At 30.1% G+C, this 12,199-nt stretch overlaps 3 long non-coding RNA genes across 3 annotated transcripts; 1 reads left to right on the top strand and 2 right to left on the bottom strand.

Annotated features, from left to right (window-relative positions):
- Positions 1-587: 587 nt before the first annotated feature.
- Positions 588-1,921, bottom strand: LOC126888050 (uncharacterized). Its single transcript, XR_007699366.1, has 2 exons — positions 1,566-1,921; positions 588-1,410 (listed from the first exon to the last, which is right to left on the bottom strand). It is a non-coding gene; the product is annotated as an uncharacterized LOC126888050 (long non-coding RNA).
- A 308-nt stretch (positions 1,922-2,229) lies between these two features.
- On the top strand, positions 2,230-7,465 carry LOC126888048 (uncharacterized). The gene is made up of 2 exons (XR_007699364.1): positions 2,230-2,551; positions 5,514-7,465. It is a non-coding gene; the product is annotated as an uncharacterized LOC126888048 (long non-coding RNA).
- A 482-nt stretch (positions 7,466-7,947) lies between these two features.
- On the bottom strand, positions 7,948-12,111 carry LOC126888047 (uncharacterized). Its single transcript, XR_007699363.1, has 4 exons — positions 11,911-12,111; positions 11,641-11,801; positions 11,286-11,519; positions 7,948-8,491 (listed from the first exon to the last, which is right to left on the bottom strand). It is a non-coding gene; the product is annotated as an uncharacterized LOC126888047 (long non-coding RNA).
- Positions 12,112-12,199: the final 88 nt, after the last annotated feature.

The raw sequence follows: 12,199 nt of genomic DNA on the forward strand, positions 1-12,199 counted from the left end.
TATACCTAAAAATGTAAATCATAAATAAATTTTCATATTATTAGTCTCTACAATCGTACTTAACCATATACAAATATGTGGTGGATTTGACAAATATTCAAAATATCACGATAAAAACTGACTTCAAAAAAGTACTAAGAGGCAAAAAAGTTTTAAAAACATTGTGTTTAATAGTACCACAATAATAATTCAATTGTAACTTACACAAAAGTTTGGGGGGGGGGGGGGGTTTAAACGAACAAAACCCCCATAAAATTTGTATGGGGTGTCGGGTGTCCAAATTTCACTATACAGTGGAACCTCGATTATCTGTCTCTCTATTAACTGTTAACCATTTTGTAAGAGAGACTAAAAACTTTTTTTACAGTCACCTCCTGTTTTCATATGATATTTTTTGACATGTTTTGTAGTAAATTCAATTATCTATTTACTACAAAACATGTCAAAATTTACATGTGAAAACAGATGACCCTAAAAATGGTTTTTCGTCTCCTACAAAATTCATGAAAAAGCAGATAGGAGGTATTGTCACATCACCGACGATATACCAGAAGTATATGTGGCCATACCAAATAATACATCCTTGATAAATATAAACATTTTTATTGCACAAAATATATATATTTCTATATATATATATTTTTTTCCATAATCATCACTACGATGATGATTCATTTGTATTGAATTGTACATTGCAATTCTCTGATGTTTGGGAAAAAGGGCTTAAGTCAGAATTGCACATCGATAATGTTTTGATGATTTCTGGACCAGAAAAATCGGCTCTTTTTATTGGTACATACAGTTTAAGTCTGCAACACTTTTTTTATGGTCCAGAAATCATCAAAACATTATTGATGTGCAATTCTGACTTCAGCCCTTTTTGCCAAACATCAGAGAATTACAATCTGGTCATAACTGACCAATGAGCAATTTTAATTTAACCTAAATTACTACTGTTCCTTAAAATGAAGAGCTTACCCTATAGCGTCTCTTATCTAATCTAACAAGATCGTGCACTATTCTAACATACACAGGCACACAAGCACTACGCTCTGCTTTTCACTATCACCTATCACTCAAACTAGTTCAAAAGGCTTTGTCCTCTTCAATCTTCTAGTTTGTCCAGTAGTAGATATCGAGGAGCTGGATTTCCTCAATATTCTCATACTTATGAAGTTGTTGTTGCTCATGACCTCCTGCTATCTTCTTGATGACTATATTATCCAGGTTCCATTCCTAGGTCTTGATATTTGTTTATAAAGTAATATCTTATTATGCATCGACAATGTGGAGTTTCTTCCAACTAGTCAATACACTTTTTATAGGTATCTTTCTTTTGCCTTTCATAGCCACAACAAGGCTATAATACGTTTCCTTCCTGGTTTTTTTGTAGACCACTTTCAGCTGATTCTAAAAAATTAAAATGAATGGTAATTTTTCTATTCTTTACAATTAAAAATCAAAAAAAATAGGAAATAGGTACTACTATTTACAGGTAATAATATGCATAAATAATTCGTTTCCTAAAGAATACAGAAAATTGAAAACGTTTTTATAATATTTACATAATTGTTTGAACAAAAGAGACCCAGCCAGAGCAAAACTAACAGAGTGAACTGCAAAAAAGCCACTAATTTCCATTTTCCCACCCCCTTATCTTATATGCATTTTCCAATCAAAATTTTTAGGTTGTCATGAACATGAAAGACTCAACCTCAACAAATAATAATAAACAAAAAGCTCTACAGCTCTACTTCCACTTCCCGCCAAATGGACACAGGTTGGTGACACTGAATTCACGCCAAATAAATCAAAAAATAGAACAATTTTCTTTTTCGTCAATTTCTTCACGTGAAGTTTATAACGAACAATTTTAGATGTCAAAGTGTGCTTTTACACCTCAAATTTGGCCTTGAATAACTTGGTCAATTTCTTGTCCAATTTATTGTTGATGTAAAGTGGTTAAGCGCGCCACGCACGGCGAGCTAAGCTATAATATATATTACAGATTTATTCGCGCTGCATATCCCGAACGTATCCTGATTTTTCCCAAGATATAAGTTTTGTTGGTGGAGACATTGACCCAAATTTACTATGTATGTCTTTGTACTCACTAATAATGCTCAAAAAATTACGGGATCTGGATTGTAATGCATTTTTTTTATAATTCTCATATCATAGTTGCGCGTGAAGTTAGGCGTATTGATGACAGTTGATTTTCAGTTCACCAACGGCAGGCGAGTCTTCGCGAATATCCTATGTATATCTCGAATATGCCTACCCGAGCGATATGGGAGCGATATATTTTTGCAAATATTTTGACGCGATGGCAGCGCCATGTGGTAGAATGAAGAAATATTAATGAAAGCAGTCGTGTTGACGGATGTCATTGTCATTTCATCCAAGAATGCAAGGAAAAAATTTTAATTTCAATTTCAATGTATAATTTTTATTTTCGCCTAATTTTTCAGGGATCAAAAGACGCAAACAAAACATCTTTATACGTATATTCAAAGAATAATTTGTATTAAGCAAACCTTAGTCAATACAGGTAATAGTGACAAATTAAAATGTATTCCTCCTTATGATTTTTAAGATCATAAGATTAAACACCAAAAATTATGAATTTTCAGAAAAATGTAACATTTTGTTAATTATTTCTATATTACCTGATTATTTACTTTATTTATGGTACAAGAATTTTTAACCATTATTTTAATGAGTAAGATATTAAATAAAGCACATCATGTTTTCAAAAATGTTTATGCCTACAAAATTTTCAAATTTTTTCTAGCCTTCAAGTTTAATAATTTGTATCACAACTTACGCTGTAAATAAAGGGATGTAACAATTTATGATCTAGTCCATTAATTAACTACATTTATTTAATTACTAAAAATATGTAGGTAAAAAAGTATCATCTTTCTCCATAATTACTGTTTTTAAATAACTTTCTATGTTGTTCTGGATATTATTAAAATGAATTATAATGATATCATCAGCAAATAATTTTATCTTACTTCTAAATGTAGTAGCGATAATGAATTTATGCAAATAAAAAATAGTACAATAAGAACTGATCCCTCAGGTATTTGCATTGGGGTTTATAAATTTTACTTGAATAATTTTCTCTGTCATATCATACAGGATGTCCAGAAAAGATTGGTCGGTCATAAATTATACCACACATTCCGGGGTCGAAAATAGTTTGATTGCACCTAACTTACCTTAGTACCTAAAAATGCGCTCATAAAAAAAATTTACAGCCCTTTGAAGTTACAAAATGAAAATCGATTTTTTTCAATATATCGAAAATTATTAGAGATTTTTTATTGAAAATGGACATGGGGCATTCTTATGGCAGGAACATCTTAAAATAAAATTATATAGGTAGTGAAATTTGTCCACCCCATAAACATTTTATGGGGGTTTTGTTCCCTTAAGCCCCCCCCCCAAACTTTTGTGTATGTTCCATTTAATTCATTATTGTGGTACCATTAGTTAAACAATGTTTCTAAAACTTTTTTGCCTCTTAGTATTTTTTACATAAGCCAGTTTTTATCGGGATGCAGCTTCTTTTTTAAGATGTTTACATAAAAATTTTATGGGCGTTTTATTCCATTAATCCCCCAAATCTTTGTGTACATTCCAATTATACTATTATTTTGGTACCATTAAATAAACACAGTATTACAACTGTTTTGCCTCTTAGTCTTTTTTTGATAAGTCACCTTTTATCAAGATGTAACTTTTTTTTGAAAATATACCAAATGATCTAAATTATAAATAAATTTTCAGATTATTAACAGCTCTCTATAATCGTACTTAATCATATACAAATATGTGGCGGATTCAACAAATATTCAAAATATCTCGATAAACACTAGCTTATCAAAAAAAATACTAGGAAGCAAAAAAGTTTTAAAAATATTGTGTTTAGCTAATAGTGCAACAATAATAATTTAATTGGAACGTACACAAAAGTTTGGGGGGTTTAAGGGAACAAAACCCCCATATTTTTATGGGGTGCACAAATTTCACTTTAATGTTTTTAAGATGTTGCCGCTATAAGAATGCCACATGTCCATTTTCAATAAAGAATCTCCTGAGCTTTCGATATATGAAAAAAAAATTGATTTTCAGTTTGTAACTTCAAAGGGCTGTAACTTTTTTTGTGTGCACTATTGTATATAGATAAGTGAGGTTTAATCAACCTATTTTTGACCCCAGAATCTGGTATAATTTATGACCAATCTTTTCGGGACACCCTGTATAATTTTGAAAAATGCCAGTAATTTCCTCTTATTTCAAAGCTACTTTGTTGACTTTTATTGATTAAGGAAATTCGATAAGTTGACTTTCCTTTTATTGTTTTTGTCAATCGATCAAACAGTTTATCCCTAGTAAATTTCATTAGATCATCTGTCGTTTTATCCAGTCTTTTTACCTTCTTTCCTTCCAAATAAAAAATATGCTTAGGACTTTATGGAATGCTTCTAAATACATATTTGTATTTATTCCCAATCCATACCTATAATAATATGCCCATGATTTCACTCAATTAGCATAGTTATGTTGAAAATAAATAGTAAATTCTTTTGTAGTGCCATTGTTGTGAAGTTCATTTAGGGTATTTTCTAGAAGATTGCTAAATTCATTTTCACTGGTACTGTTCGTTAGAAGTCTTAAACATTTATATACTTCAGCTTTAACTTATTGAGAGCCATTATTTACTGTTTTTAATTGTTTTTGCCAGTTTTGATCAACATGCCAAGCACAAAATAAGCAAGGTAGCGGTAAACCCATTACACTTACCCAAGCATTATAGAAAACAGCATCATCATCACACATAAATACTTTAGCAGTTATAGATCCAGTTTCAGTTTTAATAATTTAAAAGAAATGGGCCATAAAAAATTTATCCGTTTTATTTGAAATTAAGTATGGCACAGGAATACCTTCTCCATACTCATCAACAAGAGTACTTAATAGAAAATCATAACTGTTTGTGCTATGTGTGGAATCTATACAAATGAGGTTTCTACCAAATTTCTTTAATAATTCAATCTGATACTGGGTCATTAAGATCAGAACAATATCGTCTTTCTTATACATATTATTTTCTGCTACTTTCGATTGTAATTTGTAATAAATTACAGGTGATTCATCACCTTATTTATTACACATATTATTTATCCAAGGAATCACGCTAACAGCATCATTTTGATGTAAATACATAGATTTATGTGTACAAAACTCCTTTTCAATTCAAGTAGTTTCATTTTATTTTGCAGATCTTTTCGATTCAACAAATTAATTCGTTTAATTAGCAGTCATGATACTTAGTTATAAGTATTTTCAATGATAGTGTAGCCTACCAATTTATTAGAAACATTAATAACAACAGACACAGGTCTTTTTTTTAATGTGAGTTAACATAAACTATTTGCCATGGTCTTCAGGCCATAAATGTACATAATATTTTGTAGCAATGCAATTATTCTTACTTTAAGGTGATTCTGGATATGCTCTAAGTCAGTTGATGTTGACATCCATCCAAAATGCATTGCCTGCTACTCTAGAAGAAATATTCATCACAGAAGAACTGAATCCCCTATAGAGAGATGCAATGGGATTTTAAAATGGAGGCATAGAATTTTACACTCCAACCATGGCTGAATAAAATAAATAATAATGCATGCACTGTGCTGCACAATTTGTGCATTGGTATGCATAATGTACCCCCTATTGGTTTAGGTGATGAAGAAAACAATCATATAGATATTGATTATGGACATGTCAATGGAATAAATATAGAAGGTAGAATTCGTGATAGAGATCTGCTCACAGGAAGAAGACTCCAACAAATGCTAATTCAAATTAATTTTAGAAATTAATTCAGTAAGTTTGGAAAAATGTATGTTCTGTGTTATTTGTACTTTATGTAAATATTGTTCTGAAGCTATTTTCTTGTGGCATTTTTATGATTAACTATTTAGATGGGAAATAAGCCACAATTAAATTGAAAAAAATAATTTTATTAACGTTTCGACGTCCAAATCGGGTGTCGTTGTCAAAATACAAAAGACTACTAAATTAAACAAAAATGTTGCTAAGTAAAAAATTCTTCTAATAATTTATTTAATCTGACTCATTTATATTGGCAATTCAGACATATATTATACATTTTAAAGTAGAAGACTTTAAAATGATATTGCCAATATTTATGAGTTGCGTTCCTGGGACGACTTAACTGAAAGATAGTTCATTCGATTACATGAAATCAACCTTAACTCAAGAATATCCATCACAAAAAAAATCATAGCATGTGATCTGTCTTTAAAAAGACAACCAAATGCAAAAAAAGTGATTTACTATGGAATCTCTAACGCGAGAATTTTACTGTCATCGTTGCATTTGGTTGTCTTTTTAAAGACAGATCACATGCTATGTTTTTTTTTGTGACGGATGTTCTTGAGTTGAGGTTGATTTCATGTAATCGAATGAACTATCTTTCAGTAAATTCGTCCCAGGAACGCAACTCATAAATATTGGCAATATCATTTTAAAGTCTTCTACTTTAAAATGTATAATATATGTCTGAATTGCCAATATAAATGAGTCAAATTAAATAAATTATTAGAAGAATTTTTTACTTAGCAACAACATTTTTGTTTAATTTAGTAGTATTTTGTATTTTGACAACGACATCCGAGTTGGGTGTCGAAACGTTAATAAAATTATTTATTTAATTGTGGCTTATTTCCTATCTAAATAGTTAATTATGTAAATATGTAGTGTGTTAGCTGTTGTTTTATGAACAACATAAAACATTATGTGAAATATTGACTGTATGTTATCCATGACACAGAACAAAAGTTAAAATGCATGTTTTTACATTTGTAGCCTTTTAATAACCTTATCATAATATAATAAAATAAATGCAAAGAAATTTATGTCTCAGTAAGTTGGAACCATGGACGTATAAATAAAGATATATCTTTATTTATACGTCCATGGTTGGAACCATATGAAAAACTTTTTTATTATCAATTTTAGGAACAAGTTATTCTTTATAAAAGCTTTGCATGATTTGAAACCTTTAAACAACCATCAAATATAAAAAATTTTCAGTTGTATACTAGGTTTGTCAAAAAATATGAATTTTATTAAAGAGTAAACTACCTTTCATTTTTCACAATATCCAAAATTATTATTAACCCTAGAACCACGAAGTGGGGTCACCTGTGACCCCACCGCTCAAATTTTTTTGACATGCGAGTTACTCCGATGATACGTATGTTTTTATGAAAGTTTACATTTAGTCGTAAATGCAGCACATTTCTGATTTTTGACCCCACCTGAGGATAGAAAAGGCTGCTATATTTGTGTTTACTGTGCAGAACATCAATTTAGTATTTGTAAAGATTGTAAATAATATAAAAATAAACTATTCAACTTCTAACTTTGTTTATATCAATGATATCTTATAAAGTATATCGACGCGGAAAGGCAGGACCTCATAACTGAAAATGAGTTTCTTCGCTTTTCGCTTTAGAATAAGTGTATGTGTAATAGGTGCTGATACACTTATTCTAAAGTGAAAACCGAAGTAACTCATACAAATTTTTCAGTTATGAGGTCCTGCCTTTCTGCCATCGATATGTCAAATATAAGTGCTTTTATATTTTGACTTACTCTGTATATTAGTATTGCTTATTGTTATGTAACAATACAATTTCTGATTAGAAATCGAATCCTTTATGTTTGCTAAATAAGTTTAAAAAATATTGAAATGTCGTTTATTTTTAAAAATATTGTTGGGGTCGCTGGTGACCCTACCTTGTAAAATTCAGTTCATTCAAAATAAGATAGGAGGTTTTCATACTAAAGCCATCGATACATAGGTTATTATAAAATGATGGTTTGTTTTAATAAAGCAAATAATTTGAAAGTGTCTGAATATAGTTTATTAAACACAATTATTACAAAATCAAATTTAAACCTTGCATGAATTTCTTTTTGTAACACCACCTATATACAGCATCAATTTCATATTTGTTGGTAATGAGAAGATGAGGTGCATCAACATTCAATTGATGGGCAAATTATCATCAATTGCTAAGTTATGTAACACTGCACTAGCCCTTATAAATGGGACTATATCTCTAATATTTCTTAATGGATGGTGATACAGCTGCCTATAAAACTTTGTTTGAGAAATCCAAAACAATGCTCTATCCCATATGTATTTTTGAACAATAATTATAATTTCTTTACTGTCTTGTTAAATGACCCTTGTCTTTAACTGGAGTCAAAAAATGTTTAAACATGTGTATTCACTATCACCTAAAATATAGTATTCACCACATCTTTGTGGAAGAGCTGCAAACAAATTGGATCTCCTTAAAACTCTGCTATAGTGTACAGAACCTGGATATACAACAAATATATCCCTGATCATTTTCTCGTGATCATAAACCATTTGTGCCTGAAACAAAAATATGTGCCTATTGAGTGATATGAATATAAAAATTAACTGCATTCTCAAAATTGTGGGTCCAAGCACAGATCTTCTGTAAAGCTTATCAATATAGGTATATTAAATGCACTTTAAGCGCCAGACTCCACTTGTGATTTGTAGTTGTGCGATAGTTTTGTCCCAAAGATTGAACACATTGTTTCAAATACAAGTCAATCCATTTACGACTAAATAATCATGGATTGACTTGTATTTGAAACAATGTGTTCAATCTTCGCGACTGCAAATCGCAAGTGGAGTCCGGCGCTAACCCTTAACTACAGAGATCAGATATTTATTACCGGTGGGCATTCCTACAATGCAAATTTTGTGGTAACCTCACCACTTAAGTTCATGTGTCTCTGTACCTCTCGGGCAGTTTGTATATCAGTACTAGTCAAAGCGGGTAGTGTGTATTGTCAATATTTTTTTCTTTTGTAACCCACATAAAAATCTTAACCGGTAAAAATTACCAGAGGTCTGTTTTAAGTAAGTATTAATTAGTCTTACATGGGTGAAATGTGAAATGTTTATAATATTTTTTTGTGTTTTTATGGAAAAAGTGAAGAAATGGACTGTGGAAATCATCGGGGACCTTTAATGAAGATTAAATTTGGAGGAGGAAACTTTGCAAAAATGGAATTGCCATTTAATTTTGTCACAATTTAAACTCTTGCAGATTTTTTTTCATGGATGTATAAATTTTTGCAAATGCTATTTTCTGTTTCTTTGTAATTCTATGTTAGGTTTATTTGTTACAAAAATCAAAATTTTTGTTCATAGCATTTATGGCTGTTTGTTCCAATAGACCAAAAATGTTACCACAATTATCGTTTATTAGATTATTCTTTAAAAAACTTGTATTATATTATTAAAAATCACTCATTTCACCAGCTCTCCCATATCTAGAGACTCCAGAAAAATAATAATGCATAATTTTTATGTTTTCTTTTTATTAGCTTTACCTATATATCGACTCTATTTTATAATGACCGGTAAAAAATACTGGGGCTCTGTAACATTGTAATAATGGAATGTCTGTAATTAAGGGTTAAAATGTATTTGTTGGTGAGGAGGACAACTTATTGTATCTATCATTGTCTAATGAAAATTTCTGTTAAATTGTTTCATATTTATACACATTTAAAATAATATCCAATGTCTTTGGGTAATAGATAGTACAGATAGTTTAGAGAGGTTTGAAAACTATGAATGGATAACTGGCCCTATTTGTATACATAAACTAATTTTCAAATAAATTGCATGTCTAAGGCCCGGTTTTTCAGTGAGAGGTTAAAATGTTGGTTAGCTAACCTAGTTTAAATTTTAACCAATATTTTAACTGTCCTAGCATTTTTCAGTGCTTTAAACCAAGTTTAAAAAATTTCAGTTAGCTAACCACTTTTTTTCTTATGTTGGCTGCAGTAATTGTACTTGCGCATGTGCAATTCGAGAAATAATGAGCAATTTGACAGAAAAAAAGAATGTGTGTGTACTTTGTACGCACCTAAGAAGTTATACTTATATATGATTTCAACGAAATAAATATACTTTCAACAGGTTATTTGTATTTAAAGATTAAACTAATTTTTACTTACTACTTTCCAAAAATTTTTATTAAAACAATACTAAAATAAAAAAAAAGTTAGATAACACAAGGATTTGAACCAGGGACCTCTCGATCTCCGGTCAAACGTGCTACCACTGAGCTAAATCCCTTTGCTTTGACAGGTTACAAGATTTCTCATACATACTGACAAAATACTTTAAAATTTAAAGGAAATATACTTACTATTATTATAAAATATTTTATTACTGAGGAAGACAAATCCAAAGACACAAAAATTATAATAAATAACACATTTACTAAAAACACTAATATATTCTTTTAATGACTTATTTGCGCTGATACATACCTACATAATTTGAAAGATTAGCAACGAACTACATACTGTCTGTCCTGCGCATGCACCAGGCAAGTATAAAATTTCACCCTCGATCGCAAAGAAGTATAACTTCAAAAGAATATATAAAAACAATTTCATAACCAAATTAAAAAAAAAATGTTTAATGGAATATCAAGTTCGGATTCTTTATTTAGTTCATAGCATCTACCTCGGTTTCATAACAGAAGAGACCATTTACAATTACTGGGACGATTTAGAATTTTTTTGCCGATTTCGGTTGTCAAAGACCAGGGTGATATCGCTATTGGAAATTAGTAGCCAGGAAATAAGAAGTCGAACTGTGTAGTAAATAATTATTTTGCTGTATAGACATAATTATCTTTTAAAAATATTACTAGGAATCATGCATTAAATCCTGTTAAAGTATGTGTAAACATAGATACCTGTTACAGTTATAAAAACATATTTCCTTACAATTCCTTCCTATTATAATAACCATAATAATATATAATTTTCTTATAATAATAACAAGGAAGAATACTTCCCACGATAAAAACAAAATACCTAACTATTCTCTTCAAAATAAACATTCCAAATTCGACTCTGATGCATTCACTGCACCCATGCACAAGCGTAACCACAAAATTCGGAGTTAAACCATCTAACGAGTATCGGTTAAAATCTTGGTTAATTTAAACGGGCTTAATTTCTAACCTAGTACTGAAAAACTGATTAACCATAAATATTTCGGTGACTGAAAAATAAATAGGTTAACCCATCACTGAAAAACCGGCCTTAACCCTGTTTAACTAGGTTAACTCTATATATGTAATTACAAAAATATTACATATTTTTACCTGTATTGAATATTTTTGTTCCTATTTTAATATGAATCTGGATCTTCCTTTGGTTTATCGATTTTCACATAAGCCCCCTGGGAAATTGCAATAACGAAAATATCTTTAAATAGTCTGTTTTTGATTGTCATTTACTCATTTGGCCAACGAACGTATTCAACAGATAAAAAAGTGATTCTCCTTACTATTTTGTGTAAACAACTTTTGGATGTGTTGAATGGACCTGTAACATCTCTAAAAGTAATTACCTCATTAGCATGAAAATGGTCAAACATTTTAACGGAGAAATCTTTTGCGAATCTCCTTTTTGATAATGAGAATATTTAGAGTGCCTAAATCTTTCTGATAAGCTTACCTACTACTTTTACTCTGATGATGCCAAAATGTTCCAGGACATACTTATCGCCATCGAACAAAGGCACAGTTTCCTCAAAATAATCTAAATTTTTTGGTACTCCCTAAGTGTCAATTCCTTCTAAATTCTCATCGCTGGATGGATGTAAAATGATCACTCATCTGTAAATAACAATAATTCATTAATAAATTAATACATACTGATAAAAATAATATGTGTACTGTTTTTAGTTCCATATTTATAATGTATTAAAATGTAATAAATACTTACTTTTTTATCTTATTTTTACCACTACAAAAATGTAAGATCTAGTTATATTTATATAAAAATATGTATTATCACCTCTAAAAATAAATAAGTAATAAGTTAACCAAAAAGTTTTTGGCAAAAAAACAACAATCAAACCAAAAATCTGACAATTTACAGTCAGGAATTGTCAACTGTCTCTTGTCTCCATCAACAAAAGTCAAAGAGACATGCAGCGCGAATAAATCCGAAATCTGAAATATATATTATAGCTTAGCTCGCCGTGCGTGGCGCGCTTATTGATGATTGCCAT

The sequence above is a fragment of the Diabrotica virgifera genome, chromosome 7, assembly GCF_917563875.1.
Source record: "Diabrotica virgifera virgifera chromosome 7, PGI_DIABVI_V3a".
Lineage (NCBI taxonomy): Eukaryota > Metazoa > Arthropoda > Insecta > Coleoptera > Chrysomelidae > Diabrotica > Diabrotica virgifera.